We start from the raw sequence: 23,033 nt of genomic DNA, 5'->3' as shown, positions 1-23,033 counted from the left end.
CATAAGAAAGACATCAGAACAAAAACTTTTCAAAAGTAATAATTTTCACAGCATTGTTTATAGCAATATGATTAATACGAGTATTAATTCGTATTAATAATATTTAATATTATTGAATGGTTATATCATAAGTTGGTTAAGTAACCTTTCAATTTTACAGTTTCAATCAATTAAAAGATTAGCGTATTTAACAATTCAATTTCGACAAATGCCAACAGTGTGCAAGTGGCCTTACACGAAATATTAATAACATCGGTTGAAGGCATTCCTAGTATTAAGGTTTTTTTAGCTTTTGACGGTAGTCTTAATTAATATGTATAATTAAGTGAATGCGTTGTGAACACGAAATGTCTCCCGTGGGTGGCATTCAGCCAAAGAAAGGACAATTACTTGTTATCTTTTAATAATGAAACTCCAAATATATGGACACTATTACTGTTACGGAAATTATAAATTAAGATAACTTAAAGGTTAAGGGATTGGAAAGATGTTCAAAGAATGATAATAGCGACAAATGGTGATTACAAAACGATTGATGTTTAATTGATATTTTAAATTGTCGTGCTATTTGAGACTATAATTACTAGTATATTATTGTGGGACACTAATTACAATTGAACATGAAATAATTTATTATAAATAAAAGAAAAACAACCGCATCAGTTGTTAATGTCAGTGTCATGTAATGACAAAATGGACAAACAGCAGCGCAATTCTTTACAGTCGGTACTGTCGAGTATCGAGAGCTTGACATTTAGAATGTACTGCCAAAATAGTTCCCACGACGCCCGATAGAGGCGCTAAACAGTTTTTCATACAAAATTTATCGATGACAACTGATGAGCTACAGATTGTTCTACTAAATTTCTCGATAGCTGGCCGGTTGTCGGTAATCGATAGGGGTATGGAATGGAGCTTCAAAACTAGGTAGGTATATGTCAATAACTAGGAATTACTGTTACGGTGATGGTGCAATTAACGAAGATTAAACTGGGTAACGAGTTAGTGAGCTATTAAGTCTGTTTCCTAAACTTTTGCAGCTAAAACACTGAACGGAAAACATACCTATATAAATATCACGCTTTACATTAAATTACTGAACGAAATTTGATGTAATATAGTTTCTAACTTAATCTGGATGAGAAATCCAAGTAGATAAAACAGACTGCTACTTAAAACGCTTTTAGAAGGCAACTTAGGCTAATTAGTCCACAATAAGCTTAATTTTAACCAATACTTTATAGAATATAAAACTAACTAACTCACTAATACTCTAAATAGAAATAAACAAACTGTATCAGGAAAAAAATCATTCGTATTCACGAACGAAACATCTAAATATATTTAGTACATTCCGTTTTCATCCCACTCACTCAAATAGCTTTGATATCTACGGATTGGGAGTTCAGATTTAACCTCCCCTACCCTCCCCCCACTCCTCGCCTTAAGACGACCCTGTATAAGATAACAATGTCTTTTTATATTTATAAGATATTTTTGTTTTGGTATATTTTGCTTTTAGATTGTCTGTTCAGTTAGTAGTAGTTAGGTAGTCTAACCTAAACTAGCTTTTTGTTGATATATAAAGACTTGAAAAACTACGGGTATTATCCAATAGTTTAAAATGGTTTAAAAATCGTGCATTGCTAATTAGCAATAAATATATTTCTGTAATTACAATAACACTTTCTGTTAACTGTATGTACATTGTACATGTTCCTTGTATTTGTTCACAAAAAAAAGACTGTATTTTTTTTGTTTCAGAGTGTAGTATTTAATAAGTATAAAGAATGATTAAACCTTTGTTAAATGACCAGCAAAATTAATAAGTCACTTTTATGAGAGCAAAACATTTCAGTGTGACTCACAATGACTCATCACAAAGCTGAAAGACACCCCTTTTCTATAAAAATGACATGAAAAGGAAACTCTATCTCGTGCTCTAAGCCACTTGTATTTAACATTCAATCTATATACCTATCCGTAAATACATGCATTCCATTTACTCTGCCATGCTCTATCTCTTTCTAGCGCATCTTTTTTCCCTTTTCCTTGGATTTCCAAGCGCCAAATCCTACTTATAGCGTCTCTTGGTTGAGCTGAAATGGATTTTTTCTAATGTATCACACTCGGTTTGTTTTGATACTTGATACATTTTTGTTAGAATAATTATTTTTAGTCTTAAAGTCCTATATTTTATTAAACTTTTTACTTCTTTGTAAGAAAAATCGTCTTAAAGTCTTCTATTGAATTAAACTATTTACTTTCTTGGTCCTGTATCTCTTAATTGTAGTGTAAAGCAATTCTAGAATAAACTTTAGAATAATACTTATTCACATTAAAGATACTTAATAGATAATTATGTATGATTTTATCAAAACTAAGTATAAACTAGCATCTGAATAGTAATGTCTGTATTAGTCACAAATAATTTCGCAAGACACGAGGGGAAATCCTGGAATATTAGTATTTACCACGTTTCACGTATAAACAACTCCAATAAAGTATGCATAAACTACTGTTAAATCGATTTAATCCTCGCAAAACAAGCGAACAAAAAACTCCAGTTAATTGTTTGTCTACTAAAAGCACAAAAAATGCAGTTTCGAATTTCAACATTTAAACCCCGACAACCGATACAGCACAAGCCGGTATTTTCAATTGAAATAAAACATTGACCGGCGTTCCTAGTAAACTGAAAACGTATCGTGTTTTGTAACGCGAGCCCAAAAACTTTGTGCTAGCGTACACGTGTAGGCATCGAGCCAAAATGTTGTTTATTCATACAAAAACATGCCATTAGCTAAACTGGTAAAACAATCGCCATTTTTGTTTACAACTGTAGTCTGAAAACTCAACAGCGAACCTTTGCAAGATAAATAGTGCATCTATTTATCTATACTAATATTATAAAGCTGAAAAGTTTGTTTGTTTGTTTGAACGCGCTAATCTCAGGAACTACTGGACCGATTTGAAAAATTCTTTCAGAGTTAGATAGCCCATTTATCGAGAATGGCTATAGGCTATATATCATCACGCTGCGACCAATAGGAGCAGATTAACAGTAAAAAATGTTACAGAAACGGGGAAAATTTTGACCCATTCTGTCTTATGTTACGCAAGCGAAGTTGCGCGGCTCAGCTAGTCTTAATTATAACTATTGATTTTATGTTTTTCCAAAATAAAGCAGCTGTATCAAAAAGAGTATACACAACTACATAAGCCAACAGGTCACTGATGTTCTAAAATCTGATTTTCGTATACTTCTATCAGCTGCGAACTTTACCTACGAAGTTCTTTACAAAGTTGTTGGACTATAATTTGTGAAATATTATCCGATTTACGTTTATATTTACGTTTGTTATAAATGCACTCGAGTTGTGGAATGTCGATACGTGATTGGTATTCTTTGTTTTGATTAATGATGACAACAAATTCTTGGTTACTTGTATCATTGGTTACTCAGTAAATAATTTTTAGGTTGATAAACTTTATATCAGTAAGAATGGAGTATTTTGTAATTACGGTTTTTTTGATAAAAATTTGAATTAGCTCTCATGAAGCGCGTCGATCGATCTCTGAGGTTAAGCTACGCTTGCCTAGTGTTGTTTTGTAGATGGGTGAACCTCTTGGAAACTCGATATGTGTATAAGATGGTCCCCCATCCACAGAACAACCTCGGCAAGCGTAGCAGAGATCACGTGTGCTGCTATTGCTACTTAGCCACGAGCTTCTCTCCTTAGCCTCGAGCTCCTCTCAGTACTATATGACCAAAATTGATAATAAAATGTATTCAAGCATCAAAACCATCAAATCGTAGTTGTAAAAAGGAGCGCCGCGAAACGCACTCGGAGTGATATTTCTTTATAGTCCGCGACACAACCACTCCTGGGAAATTTACGAACACTGTCTCTTTCCATCGTGTGCCTCAGATGAATTTTGTATACGTTTTACGGTTAAATAAGCCTAGTTACCAACTGTTCACGCACTTTTTGAGTATTAAACTTCTAAACTGATTCGGCTAAACTTTTATTTAAGGATTGTACCAAATTAGAATACGGGGTGAAGTTTTTTTATGGCGGGTTGCTAATTTTATTTGGATGGTCCAGTTGTTTGATGATTATTGTTATTTAAATGTATAAACAGGCTTATTAAATTAAAGGAGACTAGACACACACTAGCAAAACTAACTCATTTTAATTGAAATACAAAATTATGCCATTCTCATAGTTCTTATTTGTTATAGAAATGTTGATGTTATGATGTGATTTTATTTAGAAAAAGAAGAAAAACCGTGTTCTTTTTAACCAGTGATAGTTGGAGCAACTGTCATCAAAAAGACACCACACAAAATTAATTCAAAGACTAACTAAAAATGCAAGCTATTCACAGTAAACTTATTTTTATAGACAAAACACAACTTCCGAAAAGTCATTTAAAAAAATGCCCACTTCCTTAGCATCTTTTCCAACAAACGATCTATTAAATAATACATCCCAGTCCATTTATCCATTCGTTTTATTGAAATGACTAATGGTTCTTCACAGATCGTTTCTTAGTAATATTGTTTTTTATAGATATTCTAAGTGATGGCATGTGTCGTTTACATTATTTGTGTCCAGGCTGAACACAATTGTTCTTAGAAATGGGCGTGAAAAATAACCGCTCGGAATTCTAATGCTACTGTTTGCAAATTATTTTGGGTTCCTTACGAATTGTACAGTTGCTTGCTGGAATAATGCCTGGTTTCCGGACTATCTTTTAATAAAACCGTGGGTAAGTCACGCATCTTATATTTGGTATACGTATATAAATAGTAATTAAACTGAAAAATCCTATGATCTTGGCAAAAACAGCTAATTACATAGTTTACTAATTATTAGTTTTGAACATGTTAAGTTGCTCTTTTCAATATCTATACAATTTACTCATATGAAAAATACTCATTAGTGTCAAAACGTATTTTTCATATTATAACGCAAAGCCTTGTTTATGATACAGAAATGCATTAAGTTCATAATTTGAGGTATTTATAACGAATTATCCAAAGTAACTGTTATTTCTAAAAACATTCATTATTATTGGATACATAAAAACTAATGTTCGATTGGATTTGTTTTTTAATAATGATTTCAAGTACCTATATTTTCGTTGAAACTAAATTCTCAATCGGTATTTTCTTTTGTTACAGGAGAATTCACAATATAAAGTGCAACAATGTATTGAAACAAGACTATTAAGATTGTTAACTTCTCGTCTTACAATCGATACACCTTGTATACAGTTTCTATTCGGTTTTACCAAACAATCACTGTTAAAATGTCGGATCTTAACAACTTTATTTAAATAGTAAAATAAAGATCATTAGATGCTAATTTTTTTGCAAGAACAGAAACACGTAGATGATTAAATAAATACATAATATCGTTATTCTATTAAAGTTTTTTTTCTTTGCTTTATGAACACTGGACATCGAAGTTGCCTAGATTAATGCGATTCACTACTATTTTGAAATAGCGTCGGTCTGCAATTTCTTCCTCATGAAAAAATCCTAGATTATGAATGAAAATATCTTTAGTGCTAATCTAGGTTATAACTTATGTATCATATATAAATATATGTGTTAAATTGCATGACAATCCACGCAGTAGTTTAGTTTTAGACGCAGTAAGTCGGATTCGACAGTTTGTGGACAGTCTGCACGATTACTTTTAAAGAAGCTTATGTCATATCATGGCTTGCAGTGTGGATATATCAATAGAAAGTAAGACTCCATGCAAAGATCTCTAGTTAATATTACAAGTTGGTATACGGAACCCAACTCTTTTATCATTCACATCAACCGATCACTCATTCAATCATTCACCATCCGTTTAACCGATTAGCATACACTAAACGAGGCAAATTTTAATCGAACCTAGTACCTTGCTGTTCGTATTCATTTTACACAACCCATTGTATGGTAATATTAAGTTGAATATACACTACAATAAAAATCTAAAGTTATTTGACTAATGTATAATAATGACTGACTAAATAAATCAATCGATATAATTTGTTTTTAGATTTTTTGAATGACATTAGGAAAGATCTCGAACCAAAATATATTTGAATTAGCAGGGCATGACTTCACTGCAATACTAACGATTACTAAACGCAATCGCAAACTAAATTAGTTTGCTTTGTAGACGTGTAGCGCGATTTTCTACTACTATAGCTACTTTCGACAAATAAAAACCAGCGTCCTAGCGGATACCGTAGGAACTAATTTTGTAGTACATTTTAAATATCAAACTCTCGAAACTCGAAATTACCCGTGCAGAAAATAATATTTCAAAATATAATGTTTTGCGCAATATTTTTACGCTTTTGCTTATAAAGGCTGTGTAAGCTCAGCTAAGTAATGAAACTGAAAATGTATATGTATTTTTCACTCATATACAGTTTTTGATTTTGATTTGACTCATATTCAGTGCTTCGACGATATTTATTAGTACCTAAGACAGTGTGTAAACCTCTTTATAGGCTTTAATTCTAGCTATTATAATTACTAACGACAGACTATTTTGGATTCATTGTTAGTTCTCAAGTTATGGCTATAGAGTTTTAATGTACTTGTTAATTTTCTGTACCTGTTTTATTGGAGGCACGTGTAGGTATGTTTAGGTTACCTAAAAGTTTCTAGACTTACATAAGGCTAGAACAATGGATTGTGGTGTTGAGCCTTTTTGAGTTAGAATAATATTTGTTCTGCATTAGATTGTACCAAATTTAATTGAATAGTAGAAGAAGACGAAGAGGTAAGTCTCAGAGTATTCCTCTTTCAGCATCTTAAACTACACAAAATATGGTGCTGAAAAAGAAATAAATACTTCCAAATCTCCAATTACGAAGACATAAAACCAGGCCTTTCAATTAAAATCTGTTTAGCCATTGCTATCTTGCAATTAACAAACTTGATGTCAGGTAAAATTATTGGGTTTTTAACAACACTCTGTTCAATGCTCCCAGACCCTTATTTCGGAGACCAATCATTAATAATAATTATGAGTGTGTCAACACGTGTCTACTTTTATTTATTATAATACCCAATACTAACATAAACAAGTACTTCTCTCATTTCAAAAACCCTCACGATAGGTCATCCTTCTTTATTTTTCAGCTGAAGCGTTCATTTTTCATAAAACATAGGCAGAAAACAATTGGACGGCGAAGTGTCGGCAAAGTTGTACCATCAAAGGCGTGTTTGATGCCAGCTAAATTGTTTGAGTAATTTCTGTAGCAACTTGCCTGTAGAAAAAAGTATGAACATTCAACAAAAGGAAGGGTGGTGATATAGTAGCGAAAGAGTTACGACGCGAGTGATGTAGCGACAATGAACAAAGCTTTTTTTTACATTTGATCATCTTACGCAGTGTATACTACATTGTAAAGTACACTCGTATGCATGATCTTACTCGTATTACATTTTTGAGTATCAAAATAAATTATGTGAAAAAGAGCTAACAATAAACAAAATTATATGGTGTAGGTACGTTTACAGTAATGAATAATGAATATATTATAAAAAAACAATTAAAAACAACAATTAACAATTATTTATATTATTAACGTACTTTATATATGTGTATATATTTGTGAATTTTTCATAGGTACTTAGGTTTACTATTTAACTTACTAAAATTAACTTTAAAACGTCAACGAAGAAGGTTCCATAATTTAATTGTAAAATTAGACGTAATCTACGAACTGGAGGAAAGCCAGTCTACAAAATTTGCTATCCTGAAATACAGCAGCAACATATTTCCGTAAGCTAACTGTTGACTACAAAATATATTGTTTAACTCGCCATTACCTACAATGTAAGCACACCCTACATACTGAACAAACTGAAGCGTACGCTCGCAATATTGATCTTAAAGTTAAAAGGCTTGTTCTTTAATTTTTATTGTGTTGTACACAAGTTGCGCGCAGGTTATGTGTACCAAACTTTCTGCTTTGACTTGCACAGTATTATGTATGAGAAAGTTTAAATGGCGCGGTTTTATTGAGTTCTCTACGGATATTGTTATTGACATTTGAACTCGGGGTAGACTACTTTTTTAAACGTCCAGCCATATGAGAATATTTGTTATGTTTTTGTACATAGCTCATAGAATATAAGCGATACATAATACTGTTTTGTTAATTTGACTCACGATTTAGTCTTGACATGTGAACTCGGAGTTGACTGCGTTTTTGCACCGTGTCGTATGAAAATATTTGTTCATATTTTTGGTACATACAGCCATAGAACAAAGAAGAGAGATGTTTTCTCTTTTTATGCACTCGATTTTGTCCATAAAAATAACGAAATGAAACATTGAATATTAAAAAGACGTCTAATATATGACATATAATACTTTATATAAAGAGCGATATGCAAAATAGAGTTTGTAGTTTTTTGTTTTTTTGAGTTTTTCAATCAAAGAGTAACTGATTATAATTAATGTTCCGTTTGGAGATCAAAATCAAACGACACCTTGTAGAAATAACGTAGTTTCGATGCAAAAGTATCGCTTCATAGCGATACATTTATAACTTCAATATTTCAATACAGAAAAAAGAATTGTCAGGCGCAAGGGCTGATCAATGTCCCATACAAAAACTATGCACAGCAACTCTATAACACAGTTGCAAGCAACCGATCGCTGCATTCAAAATAATTAGTAGCCATCTACATAAGCAGTATCATCATTTACAAGCACTTATGGACCGATGTCCTATTTTGTACTCATTATTAAATTAACATGTAACATTGTTAGCGTAGAAAGAACTAGTTTTTGTGAAGATCAATTAGCATTTTTAATAGATTTTGATTATAAATGACTACTTCGTGGGAGTCTAATGACAGTATTTCTTAGTGAATGACTATTGGAGATTAAAGAACGCCACGCTTTGAGCACCGGGCCTTTTGTACGCTTTCTTTTTGAACTACGTAACGAATTGTAGCTAATTCCTTTGCTCATGTGAAACTAATAAACCATTTTAGATTTGGAAAATTTTAAAGATAGGTTGAGGTCTAAGTTAATTCGCTTATAATCAGTTTAAAAATGTTGAATAAATATTGAACTATTATCGAGGTCATATGACCAAATATTTGAAACTCTATTAAAATGTTGTTATCTACATATTGAAAGATTTCAACTGATAATTCTTCATATAATTTATTAACATCATACGCCTGAGGGTTGTTCGATCCACAGTTACAAAAAAACTTTACTTCAAACTATATCCATAACAGCATCTGAATTATGTTAAAAAGGTACTTCTTAACAAAAACCTAAAACTTTTATCTTATTCCCGAAGACGTCTTCACAAAGCTAGACACTGTATTAATATAAACAAATAAAAACCTTGCAAACAGCGCAACCGCCACAATTTATTGCATTAAGCGCCATATTGAAGTTAAGTCAATACTTGGTACAGTCGGATGGAGTAATTTTATAAAAACGCACCAACTATTGCTGCAATTTGTACAGGACTGTACAGGCACAGAGGTTTTTTTCCCGTTGCATTTAAATTTCATTTGAACGGGACTCTCGCCCCAGACGTATTGGGAACGGTGTAAACTTATTATGGTTTTGTATTTACTTCGTGGCGTGAAAGGTTCTTTCGGTATTTTTATTTCGTTTTCTATTTGTCGTATTGGTCTAGGGTAGGTATTGGGCTTTTATTTATATTAGGTACAGGAGCTATTTATGGAGACAAAATACTTACGCAAAGTATTGGAACAATTATATTAATTGGCGTTTCTAAGTGTATATAAACTTTACGAAAACATGCGAATAAAGGGATACTTTTTCTAATTTGACTTGGTAATAACTAACATAATTTTACATTAACCTTCATAATTGTTCATCTCAATAAAGTCATCTTCAATTTTCGTAAATAATAGTTCTCAATTTTCAGTTTCCGTCTGAACGTATCTTCCAGCGTTATGATGTTAGTGCAAATTGTTCGTCTGGTGAAAAGGTATTGATTTCTGAACGAACTGCGAGCAGAAAAATATGCTTACATCACACAGCCTTTGTCTCCAACTATGGAGATGTGGATGATACATAAGTATGGAAAAGGACTCAGCTAGAAATATGAAACCACTAATGGTACCTACCATATTTTCGGCTCATTTTGGAAATGAACTACATCTGTCGTCTATGTAGAAGTATATACGACTGCTGATTGATTCCTTGGCTGGGCAAAGTACTGTGCAGCATTAGTCTTTTGTATTTTCCTTACAATATTTCTCATTTTGCTCAAAGGCGGCCGTCCCCTATTATATGAAACTAGCATTATAAATAAAACTTGGGTGTAGGCATTTTAAACACTTGGTAAGTTTTCGACAGGCGGTATTTTGGTATCATCATCATCATGGCCTGTGTCCATCTATTGCAGATGATTCAGGTGGCGTCAGACAGGGGAATATTTGTTACAAGGTAACATCTTCTTTCGTGGCTTAAAAGACCTATGCGGGAGTGACAGCTGCGACCGCAGTTTTGGCAGATGAAAGAGCCTGGGGTCGATGGGGGATTTGAAGCGCGTACATGTCGCTGCTCTCGTTTATTTTGGTATACCAGGCGGGATATTATGTAGCATTATAATTATGTCATTTTATCTAGTATAGGGGCAGCAAGCAAAACCGTTTCACACGCTTAAGATGTCAACTTACAATACAATATTTACTATCAGTTAAATAATAAAAAGTCATTCACACGAGTTCACGTATTTCCTAGATCATAAAATGTACCATAATTGTAATTAAATCTTACAGATTTACTGCCTTACTAATAAACGTCATAAACGCCCTGATTTACTTATACAGTGTTTTGTCACTTTCTAACAATTTCGAAATTGCATATGAGTGAGAAAGACAAAACACTGTATAAGTCATCAGTGCTTACACGACGTTTATTAGTTAGACAGTTCCATTGATTTCTTTAGGTATTCATTTACAAGTAATTATATAATAAATGAAGTAATAAATCGTATTCCAGTTTTACCGCCACTAGGCAATTACAAGCACTTACATTTATTAATGTTTTAATTAGCCTCGAATACATTTAAATGATTATAAAATTATTAGAAAACATCTTTGATTTATTTTGTGCCACCCAGCGACTAGCACATCGTGTTTACATTCAAGGTAAATAACTAGCGAAATGGTGTGAGAATAAGTTTAGTTTTCTCTTCAAACTAGGATTGACTTTTTCCTCATAGCAGATCTGCTAAGAGGACTGGCTGATGGTTGCCAGATGAAAAAAATACTTTAAAATCTTGCAAGTGGTCGTTGTAATTCGCCATATTTATATTAAAAGTTAAATATCACTAATAATAATAACCCATTTGTGTCACACCGCTAGAAAATTAGCTTCTGGACTCTACAATAAAAAGAAGGGGTTTTGTCATGATTCAATCATTACAACCTTACATTTTTTTAAAATGGTTCTCTTTTAATCCAAAAACGAAAAGTCCCATTAACTGCTCTGAATATTATTGATCGAATAGATCAAAAAAATATCCAAAAAGCGTTCTCCACGTCTAACAACTTACAACATTTCAGGATTTGGGACAAAGGACGGCGCTCTACGTGCGAGCGAGAGGGCAGACATAATCCACTTATACGTCACGCGCGGGTTGCTTCCATACATTTTTACTGGAGAAAATTCGGGAATACCCTTAATGCATATTAAGCCGGGTCCCGAGTTATTTGCAATGAGGTATCGAGGCAATACCTATTGAAATGAAATTTTCCGCTGTGTGGCTTAGGGATAACGAAGGTTCCGTACTTTTGTAGGTAAGAATGTGACCCTTACAGAGTTTGACCGGATTATTGTTTCAAGTACTTATATTTAGGATACCGCAAAGCGGTTTCTGAAACGATAATTTTAATGTTTTTGTGGTATTTTTGAGTTAGTGGTTGGGTTTGGACATAGTATGTACACAGGTTATGTACAGTTATTTTGTTAATTTATATTTGTGTATATAAATTCGCTGATAAAAGTTATTGCTCATGCAGTTAAATGCTTGTTTATTTAGCTTACAAAAAATAAAATAAAATCTCGTCAAGTTATGAAAATTATTTAATGTTTACAAACCTAATTGTCATTACAAACATTCTTGTAATGGAACAAAACTATTTTATTTGTAAAGTGGCCAACCAATAAACTCCAACAACGCATTTTCGCCACAACGAAAATCTTTAGCACCCTCTTCATCTCACTATGCTAGGTACGAGGAAAATCTTTTACTATTAAAATACTAGATTTTAATAGTTAAAGATTAATACACTGAGATAAAATTATAAGAAATCAAGCCGCAGTCAGCACGGAACCCTCATGCACTTATTGAACTTTTTTAATAACCCCAAGCCATATAAGAATACGTAGGTACTCTCATCGATCAATACGTGACCCAACGTTTCATAACTCAGATAAAAGCATATTTGCTACAGATTTCATTGAAAATCAGTTACAATGAAAATAAAAATGTGATGTATAAAAATGTATATATGTGTATAGGTGTGTACATGTGTATATAGATTAAGACAAGTAAATATTGAGAGAGTAGCCTACATTTTTATATGTATATCTGGGACACCATGAACGAAGTATTTAGAAATAAAACCCTCAACACATAGCAACAAAAGTAGTTATTTAATTATAGCTTTCAATTATTTACCTGAAACTGAATTCTTAACTTCCATTTCAAGTCAACGTCTTTTGGTTAACAACATGATGAACACAAACAGAAATTTATATTTGTAAAAACTATTGAAAACCATGAAATTTATTCTGTTAATTAATAGTACTAATAGGATAGCAAAAAAGAGTAGTTACAAAGTTTTACGTTCATTTAAAGAACTATGAGATGGAAAAATCATCTGAAACTGCAAACACGTTCCTTTATGTCCCTTTAATAAAGTATGTCCAGAATATAAAGAAGAGGTAAATTTTCATTAAACTCTTTAAATAGTTATAGTTATTGCTAAGATCGGGTGTTAGAAATCGCAACTAGTTAATTAACAGAAGTATAAAAGTACCAGTTTTCTTTTCATTTGTTGCATAGAATTTTATTTGCAATTAAGTTGTAATATTTGCCTATATCATAAGTAGCCATCGCTGACGTTAAGCAACATCCGATCTAACATAATATTAGACATAAAATCTCTCTATGTCTGTGAAGGTGAAATCGCTAAGACGATTTTGATGAACTTAGTTGAGACCCCCATGCTCAAAAAACCAAACGCAAGCGGAGCCTCTTGCATACGTTAATTGTTTATAAGGTTACCGCATCATCAAAATACTATTTAATTAATTGGATAATTATCTGCAATGATCTGGCTTTCTCTTAGTCAAAAGTTTTTAAAACGTGTAATAACCACGTTATAATCGAGTGTCGTTAGTTTGATTTCCAAAATAACATATTTCATATAAATTAGGTTTTCCACGCGCAGTGGTATCCAATTTAGTTGTATGACCATAAAAAAATAATTTAATTTTTAAGAATGTAAACTATACGTTGTTCTACAGGTTATAATCTTTAAAGATAATATCAGATAAAGTTCCCTATTATCAACTGTAATTTATACTAAGCATATAACAGTCATAGGTAAAGATCGTCGTAAAGCGTTAATGACAGTATAGACAAAGGAATGTTATGCGCTCTCATTGGACGTTCAATATGTAATTATGTTTATTGACATACCTACATAATTTAATACTTTATTAGTATAGTTGTAAGATGTGTCATCTATTCATTTATAGTCCGACAACTTAATAGACAGCCTTGCATGCAAGGTTTACGGGTGGCAGACGTATCAGAAATTTAGAATATAGAACTTCTGTAAAACTGACGGTGGTTTGTTTGAAACAGCTACCTTATTTTGGCTGTATACAGAATCAATAATTATAATTTAGATAATTCGTGCATGCCAAGGCTAAGGATTTACTGAGTTATCGGAATAAGGTTTAAAAAGGTTTTCTATAAAAATAACACTATCAATGATAAGAGAATTAAAACGTTGCCTACCGTATATCTCTTAAATGTTCTTCAATAAGTTTGTAGAACACAAAATAATTTAACTAATTATATTTTTCTATTCCATCACAAGATATAGAAAAGTGAAAATGTACAACTTTGGCACCAAATGTAGGACTTGAAAGATTCATACACACTGAAGAGACAAAATCAAATTTTTGTATTACCTTTTTCCCAGATTTTCCGGAAAAAAACATTGCCATAGGTGCTCCTCGGTATTTTGCTCCGATTTAACTTATTTGCATACGAATAAGTGTGCAGCTCTTCCGGTATCATAAGCTTCGGACTGGATTGCGATAAGTGTTTATCATTCTTCTTAATCTCTTCTTAACAGTAACACTTCTGTTTAGTCATCTTGATAGCGGGTAGTTCCAAAACGTCAATAATCCCGACATGTCAGTCAGTAAACTGAACAACAGTTGAAGCACATCAACGTCTTCCAAGTACATCGCTACAGACATCTTCAAACACCTGATTTTCACTTGACCTTCGACGTCTATGAGACGAAAACAACAACACAATTACGTCTAGACATAAATCACTGAACACATCACTTTAACATACTTCAAAGTAAACTTGATACACGAAATATACACAAGGTTGTTCCACGAAAAATTTGTAAGTCCATAAAACAATTAATACAGAGATTATTTAAATAAATTTTGGTAAAATAATTGTAATAACTAGAAGTGTGTTCAGCACGGCACCCCAGCTTGCACTGCTGAGCTAAATGAGAAAGGTTTTCCTATTTCTTCTCATTCGAGAGAGAATATAAAACTCTTTTTCGCCTTTTTTTACTTCCAACTTCGTCTTAATATGCCACCCGCTCGGACCTTGGGGTGATGGCTTAGGAAACGTTTAGACAGGACGCTCGATGAAAATGTTTTTAAGGGGAGAAAAAGTACAAAAACAAATTCTACATAACAAAAGTCTATCGCATCATGATTTTAAACAGCAAAATAATAATAAATTCCCAACCTTGAAGGCACAAAGCATTGTGTTATCTAAGCCTTTAGTAATTATAGACTATAGACCTACTCTTCAATACGCCATTTACGCCACCAAGAAGAAAAAAGGAAAAAAGAAAAAGGCGATTTCTGATATCTACAAATGTTTTTGCAAATCTATTCTCAGACAAGTTAAAAAGCATTCAAACAACAGCAAAGTTTAACTAACTGATTCAACTTTACAGCTAAAGCGCGATACCTTTTACTATCAATTTGCATTCAAACTGCCATTTGTGTACTCAAATGTAAAGTGTTAACTCAGCTAACGGTGAAGTGTTCTAAACAATCACTCAGGTCAGGAGATTACGATCGTCACCTTCCCACGTTTCCACAGTACCTCTAACCTTAGGTGCGGCTTTAAGTCTGCTTCAGACTTCTCAAGCGATTATGGTGCGTGGAGACTTTCACAACGCACTGCTGATGTACTGCCAAAAGTTTTTTACTACTCTAGCGAGTAGTAGTTCAAATTCCCTTACTGTAACAGTCCAAATTGACATCAAAAATATTAGTTCCAATCGCATTCGCTAGGGGCGCTGATGAACCATAGAACCCAAAATTTTTCAATACCTACTCGCATGACGATAGTGGCAACAAAACCCCTCTCCACACCCCCCTCACCCCCTGAACATGTATGGCAATTGAAATCAAAATATTAGTTCTAATCGCATCCCCTAGGGGCGCTGTCGGACTATCAAACCCAATTTTTTCGACGACTACCCGCAAGTTGACACTAGTGATAAAATCCCCTTTTTAGGCGGTGCGTTTGCGTTTGCCAGTCTGTTTAACATTTGTAACATTACACAATCAATCACTTTACCACTAAACATTTTATTGAACAGCACTCAGCGTCCATCCACATGCTCTCATGTTACGATACATTAAAACTGAACAATGTTTTACGACACCTATTTACATTTAAATGGTAAAACTAAGCGTGACACTTAAACTTTACATCCGTTTCAAATTAGTTCCTGTTGTTTTAGTGTTTTACTTATATTATATATATTCGCTTAGCCTTTATTCCAAACTATGTTGGAGTCGGCTTCCAGTCTCACCGGATGCAGCTGAATACCAGTGTTTTACATGGAGCGACTGCCTATCTGACCTCCACAACCCAGTTACTTAGGTATTAACACGATACCCTTCGGTAAGACTGGTTGTCAGACTTTCAAGCTTCTGACTACTGTTAACGACTGTCAAAGATCTTCGAAAATGACAGCCGGGACCCACAATTTAACGTGCCTTCCGAAACACGGAGAAACTCGATTTGTTTAGGATGGTCACCCATCCACGGAACAACCTCGGCAAGCGTAGCTTAACCTCAGAGATCGATCCGTGCGGCTGTTGTAAACCAAGCCACGAGCTCTCTCGAGTTTTACTTATATTATAAACTCTATTTTTCCTTGTAAAATGCAAAGATATGGTAAAATTTGTGTGTACGATTTTCGAGGTTCCAACTGAATGAAACTTATTTTCCTTATGAGTAAAAACGGTAAATTAAGACCAGAACCTCAACTTGACTAATATTTTCTTTCATCTAGTGGATTTCAAAGCATTTGGTACTAATAATAGTATGCTCCAGTAGAATGTAAAGTTAAGGTATATCAGTTGTAGTATTTTTTTTCTACTTCAGTAATTTCTTACTATTCTCATTTCTTAGACTATTGTATTATAAACGCCCCTAGTGGGTGCCGAGGAAACTATTTGGTACGTGCAAAATATACCTGTAACGTCAAATTTTCCGAAGAAAAATCTCCATACCGGTCCTAAAAATCTCGCCCGCTCTATCATCCCTTAGGTCTGCACAAGAGGGGTGGTTGTGTTAATCGCGAAGCCGCCCCCGGTCTTCGTTAGTCTAGAATTAATTCGTTGATAAGACGCCGCGCCTCCCAGCGATGTCTTGAGATCATAGGGCTGGTACTATAAGAAAATGTAAGGGAAAATTATCCGGGAAATATTTTGAGAATTATTTTTATTTTTTGTTTTGGTGGTATGAATGATTTTAGACGTATGCTTCTTTTATGAAGATGTAATGTTATGGTTTAAATGAAAATAGAATAAGAAAATGGGTGTAATTGTGCTTTAGACATAAATATGATAAATATGAAGAGTAAGTAAGTATTAGTACATACATTTTGTGACAAAGTTTACCGTATCTTATGAAGATAATTTAGGTACACGCATTTCACTTTCTTTTTTTGATTTATTTAGAATAAATACGTACTATTTATCATCTACTTATTATTTAAATCATACAGATTTATCAAAAACATATAAATATTATAAATTTAATTGAGTAATAAAAACCTGTGATCAGTAATAGGCACATCTGAAGAAAGTAATTTATGCAATACTATATAATACAAGCCTTAATCTCTAATCCAAACCTACTTCATTACAAAAAGGCAAAAGTCTGTCCGTTATGCTTTCACGATTAGACTACTGAACCGAATTTTATACAATTTAGCGGGGAGATAGCAGATATCTCGGGCTCAACATAAGCTAATTTTTTTCAGACCAAAACATTTTTTCATACAACAAATCTTAAAATTTTGTTTAATTTCATCCAGATTCAACACAAGTGGGGCTGCGTGAGTCTGTTAGTGTGTAATAAGATACTAAAGAAATAGAAACATAAATTTTATGATAAGTTTTACATTAATGTTAATATGGCATCGTAACACATCCGTGATTTAGCGTCCTCTTTGTATCACGGATCAATTACATCTGTAAGACGTTTACTGCTTTATTATTACAAGAAAATATCTACGAAATGAAACTGTACTTTCTTTGAATAATTTATGATCGTGTTATTAACGATATTAAGTTTTATTACTCTTAATAATCGCTATTTGTGTAGATATAACTGTCCCGTTTTCATTTCAAGTCCGGATAAAATGGCGGTGATGAGAACTAAAACATGAATGTGAAGATTACAGCTCTATAATCTTTATGAAGTGAAAAGGTTATAATGTGATTTAAAATGCGAATGGAACCCTTTATTCAAAAGAAAAAAGAAAGTTTTTTTTCTCATTGCTAATGTACCAGCCAGAAATGAATTCCAGATTTGAATTCGAACTGGCTCACACAGAATCAACTGACAAAGGAAAAATTGCCTCAAAATCGGGCTATGCACAAAGATTTTCTTTTATTTGCGCATCAATTTTCCGAATGTGGCCATCCCTGAAATCCAAGAGCAAATTAAAAAGACGACCACAAGATCGCCGGAGGGGGGAGATGGGGGGAAATTACACCCCCAAGCCTACGTTGACCCTCTTTAATGAACATTGCACTGTATGCTGTCTCCCTCCCCCCTGCGGTGTCTCCGAAAGACACCTACTGTTGTCTCTGTCCCACAGTTTTATTTCACTATGACATCAATTGTCTGCGTTGCATTTTTATGTGAAAATATTTTTGTATGGTTTCTTTTGATGTTTTAATGGGATATGTTGTATTGGAAATCATACTTTAGGATTATATTTCATACTTTTCAAATCTTTAGAATTGGTTACTATCATTAGATGGTAAAATTATCTTTTTAATCATGTTGATTTAATTTTCCGATAGAAATATGTTTGGTTTTATATATTGTCAGCTTAATATAGCTATTACAGGGAACCGGATTATTATGAATCATATTTATGAACTCCGGGATGCTTTTGAAACATCATAAGCGAAAAATCTTTGACGGGAAATGCATATAATCTTTATTACAATGATTATTATTTATGAATCAACTCTGTCACTAAGTTATTGAAGAAGAAAGTTTAATGATCAATAATATAATAAAATTATAATATTTCCTACGACATGGCTATAAAGGTAGTTACTTACATAAATAAAACGTTGATGGTGTATTTAAAAGCCTATATTTTGTGTTTTATTATGATTTTATAGAGAATATTAAGTACGTTGAATTGAGTACCTATTATAGTGCTCGATAGAAAGTTATGTTTAATAGACCAGAGAGACGATTTTCTGCTTCTACCGACATATTGTATGTAAATCTGATCAGCGCCCCTGACGGATTTCGTTGAAACTATTTTTTTGAAGTAACTACAAATGTATAATTTTACTACTACGTAATACTACTGCTATTGAACACTTGACTCAGAACATAAATTATATTATATTTTACATATATTATATAATATCACACTTTTTCCCATAGCCTTAGGCAGAGAAAAAGAACGTCACTTGAAACAATTTTTACAAACTTCCCTTGCCTCATTCTCATCCATTCATCTAGTCATATACGACCGCCGGTTATGAGTACTACATTTGACCTTTTATATATTTTTCTTTTAAAATTCCCTTTTTTCAAATTTCATCTCTCTCTATTAGAACTTTTTTTGCTTATATGCACACTCATAATTATATAAAATTTTAAAAAAGTTGCAAGGCTTTTCTTTTTTTTCTTGTATTACATCTTACTCATACAAACAGTTAATTCAATTCAATTAAACGTACACTCTTCTACACGATATCACGACTTATATCGATCGCTTTGATCACCACAATTTATAATGACCAATTATAAATTAACGTTCTAATAGATAAACGGGTTAATAATTATATACCTGTTCCTATCCCACCAATTAGTATTCCCACGCATTCAAGAATTAATTAAAATTAAACAAAACGATCCGATGAAACTGGCCGGCTATTAATCTGGATTGGACAAATTATACAGTGTTTGTGGGTTCATTTTAATATGAAATGCAAATATACTTAGTGTACTTTGAATTGATATAGTCTTGGTGCTGTGATTGACACTCGGTTTCAAATAGGTTGACCATATCCTTGTTCACTTTATACAACGGTTAAAGTAATATATGTATTTGTCAAAACAGTTCGATTTTTTATTGTAATAAGAAAAGTATCTAAATGATAGTGATTATGAAAAGAGTGAAACAAGTATTTTTTATATTCTCCATGACTGATATTTGAATAGTGATGTAGAGCTTTCAAATGTTGTAGTTATGGTAAAGATCTCTTTAAAGATGAAAGATGTCTTTTGTTTTTGAACAGTCTGTTATAAATTGGGTTTTTGTCGCACCTTTGGCCAATGATATCAGGGGTTAAATCGGACAAAGCGGTTTTAAGTGTACACATTCACAAAAGGAAACATAAATTTAATAAGAATCTATACTAATATTATACAGCTGAAGAGTTTGTTTGTTTGTTTGAACGCGCTAATCTCAGGAACTGCTGGTTCGATTTGAAAAATTCTTTCAGTGTTAGAAAGCCCATTTATCGAGGAAGGGCTATAGGCTATATATCATCACGCTACGACTAATAGGAGCAGAGTACCAGTAGAAAATGTTACAAAAACGGGGAAAATTTTGACTGATTTTCTCTTATGTGACGCAAGCGAAGTTGAGCGGGTCAGCTAGTTAGGTATAAACCTCTTAGTATTGTTTTTTTCTACATGATAAAAAATAGTTGTGATCTTCTTGCTTTGCCTTTAAAAGATCTCTCTAAAATGTGAAAGTTCTAATATAATTACAACAAAGAATTTACTTAAAGTTCGTAGACTAAATATCTAGGTTCTAGAAAACCTAAAAGTTTATTGCATACTTCGTAACTTAATTAACGTTATTATCGTTAATCAACTCTTATGAAAATACTTTTGTGAATACTTAAATTACTGAGCACGTTCCTGGGATGGAAGGTCAATAATTATAACTAAGAGCTGAAAATGAAGAACGGTTTTTATATTTTGTTCATACAAAAATAATATGACAAGGTTCTATATCAGATCCACTGATGTCGTGCTCTTTGTGCTCTTGGGTAACACATCATCATTGGATGATACATTACATACATGCATATATTACACATACTATTTATATTTATTGATACATTCTCATTCGGAGGAGCTCGTGGCTTAGTTAACAACAGTCGCGCGGATCGATCTCTGAGGTTAAGCTACGCTTTCCGAGGTTGTTCTGTGGATGGGTGACCATCTTATACAAATCGGGTTCCTCCGTGTTTCGGAAGGCACGTTAAATTGTGGGTCCCTGCTGTCAATTTGGAAGATCTTTGACAGTCGTTAACAGTAGTCAGAAGCTTAAAAGTCTGACAACCAGTCTTACCGAAGGGTATCGTGTTATAGCCCAGGTAACTGGGTTGTGGAGGTCAGATAGGCAGTCGCTCCATGTAAAACACTTGTATTCAGCTGTATCCGGTGAGACTGGAAGCCGTCTCCAACATAGTTTGGAAGAAAGGCTAAGTCATGATGATACATTCTCATTCAGACATCTCGGAATACATGCCTGTTGCTTTCTACTATTTCGTCCTAACCAATATCCTATGCATCCTAAACCACGTATATGATGCATCGCAATGCTATGGCGCGAGATGCACGGACCCATTGCATCCCGTCGTATATACCTCTACATCGCCAATAACGGCGAGTGTCGTCTTAATGCCATTAGTATCTTTTGTAGCGTTGTTTCGTATTGTGTTCGTTGTTCATGTAGCACTATACCTTAAATCTTTTACGACTACAAATTCCTTCAAATCATGCATTAAGGTTCGCCCAAAATTGCCACACTATGTCTGCAACGCTTTGACAACATCTATTCATTCCTAGACCACACAGAGAGGAATATAAATTACGTTTAAGACTTGCATTCAATACTCAATTGGACATACAAGCACGATATTTATTACTTTATATTAATGAACGTTTAACAAAAGCAGAAATCGATTTCATGTGTGAAATGATTTAGAATTGATAATATTATATGATTCTAAACGCAAACGTTATCGTCAATCATTATTTAGATGGATAGTGAGTAGTAACTGAATGATGTCCTTGCAATCAATATACTGAAAGCGGGCAGTATTACTGAAACTGGCCTACAAGTTTAATTAACAGTTTCATTAAAGCTACAAATAATTTTATACAACAGTAATTTCTCCTATTCACACATTTACAGTTTCAAAATTGATTGAAAGTGACAAAACACTGTATAATGTTTTGAACTTTCATGCTGTATGTTAATTACCTGATATCATACGGAAATTAACGTAAACAAGCATACTACAATATATTTACGCAAGTTATACAGGCCGGGGCGTCTTGCAAGTCTATTTGTACCTAAAAAAGTTAAAACTAGGTACCAGAAAGGTCAAATGCACATTTCTGCAACAAACCCTAAAATGCAACACTGCTATAATATACTTCAAGTATACATCGTCTTATAAACATTAATTGAATTGTTGAACACTTATTATAATTACAAGGTGTCCGTAAGACGTATGTCGTGTTTATCCGAGCGTTTGTAATTACACACTGGCGGACGACCACTCCCATAGTCTTCGGACTATGGGGATAGGATTTTGTGCTACTGAGAGCGGAGAGCGGAGAGGCTAAACGAGCGAGTGAGCAAGCGACGTATGGAGTTACTGTCAGACAGTTAAGAACGTGTTTAAAATTAAATCTTATAGTGTATTTGCATCTACAAGCTCGAAGTCAGCTTAGTTTGGAATCAGATAACCTGATAATGTGTAAGGTGATGAGTTATGTCAATCGTATAAGTATTAAAGGAATAGTATAGTGCCCCCTGTGAATAATATTCTAAGAATTTGCTGTTCCTTCTTATTGGTAAGCGCTTAACTGGAATACTAACTATAGCAATTAGCAGTTGTCAATTGTAATACTATTTTGTACAAAGAAGAAGTAAAATTGTAGGACTCATAGCATTTTTATCTGCAAAGCGAATTTTTCATAGCACTTATTGAGGCCGCAGTCAGATTTTGTGCGCCTAATAGAGCCTTTTTATAACCGCTTTATCGCTCGCAGTGAGGCCAATACTTTTCATATACTTTGTCGCATATATTAAGATTGGTAAGATAATAATAATTTATTATGTGAGTATAGAATTGTTTGCATAAAAATTGGTTATTAAATTTTGCTCCCAATATGGACGTTTTATTAAG

The 23,033-nt window shown here is 33.3% G+C and overlaps 1 long non-coding RNA gene across 1 annotated transcript in view; it reads right to left on the bottom strand.

Moving 5' to 3' along the window:
• Nucleotides 1-22,116, bottom strand: part of LOC142978313 (uncharacterized) — a 149,356-nt gene extending 127,240 nt beyond the window's left edge. Inside the window, exon 1 of the long non-coding RNA XR_012959751.1 lies at nucleotides 22,100-22,116. This is a non-coding gene — a long non-coding RNA (uncharacterized LOC142978313). The remainder of the gene's footprint in view (nucleotides 1-22,099) is intronic.
• Between the last annotated feature and the right edge of the window lie 917 nt (nucleotides 22,117-23,033).

Source organism: Anticarsia gemmatalis, chromosome 14 (assembly GCF_050436995.1).
Source record: "Anticarsia gemmatalis isolate Benzon Research Colony breed Stoneville strain chromosome 14, ilAntGemm2 primary, whole genome shotgun sequence".
Classification (NCBI taxonomy): domain Eukaryota; kingdom Metazoa; phylum Arthropoda; class Insecta; order Lepidoptera; family Erebidae; genus Anticarsia; species Anticarsia gemmatalis.
Note: the sequence above shows the minus strand (reverse complement) of the source record. Positions and strands in the feature narration are given on the sequence as shown.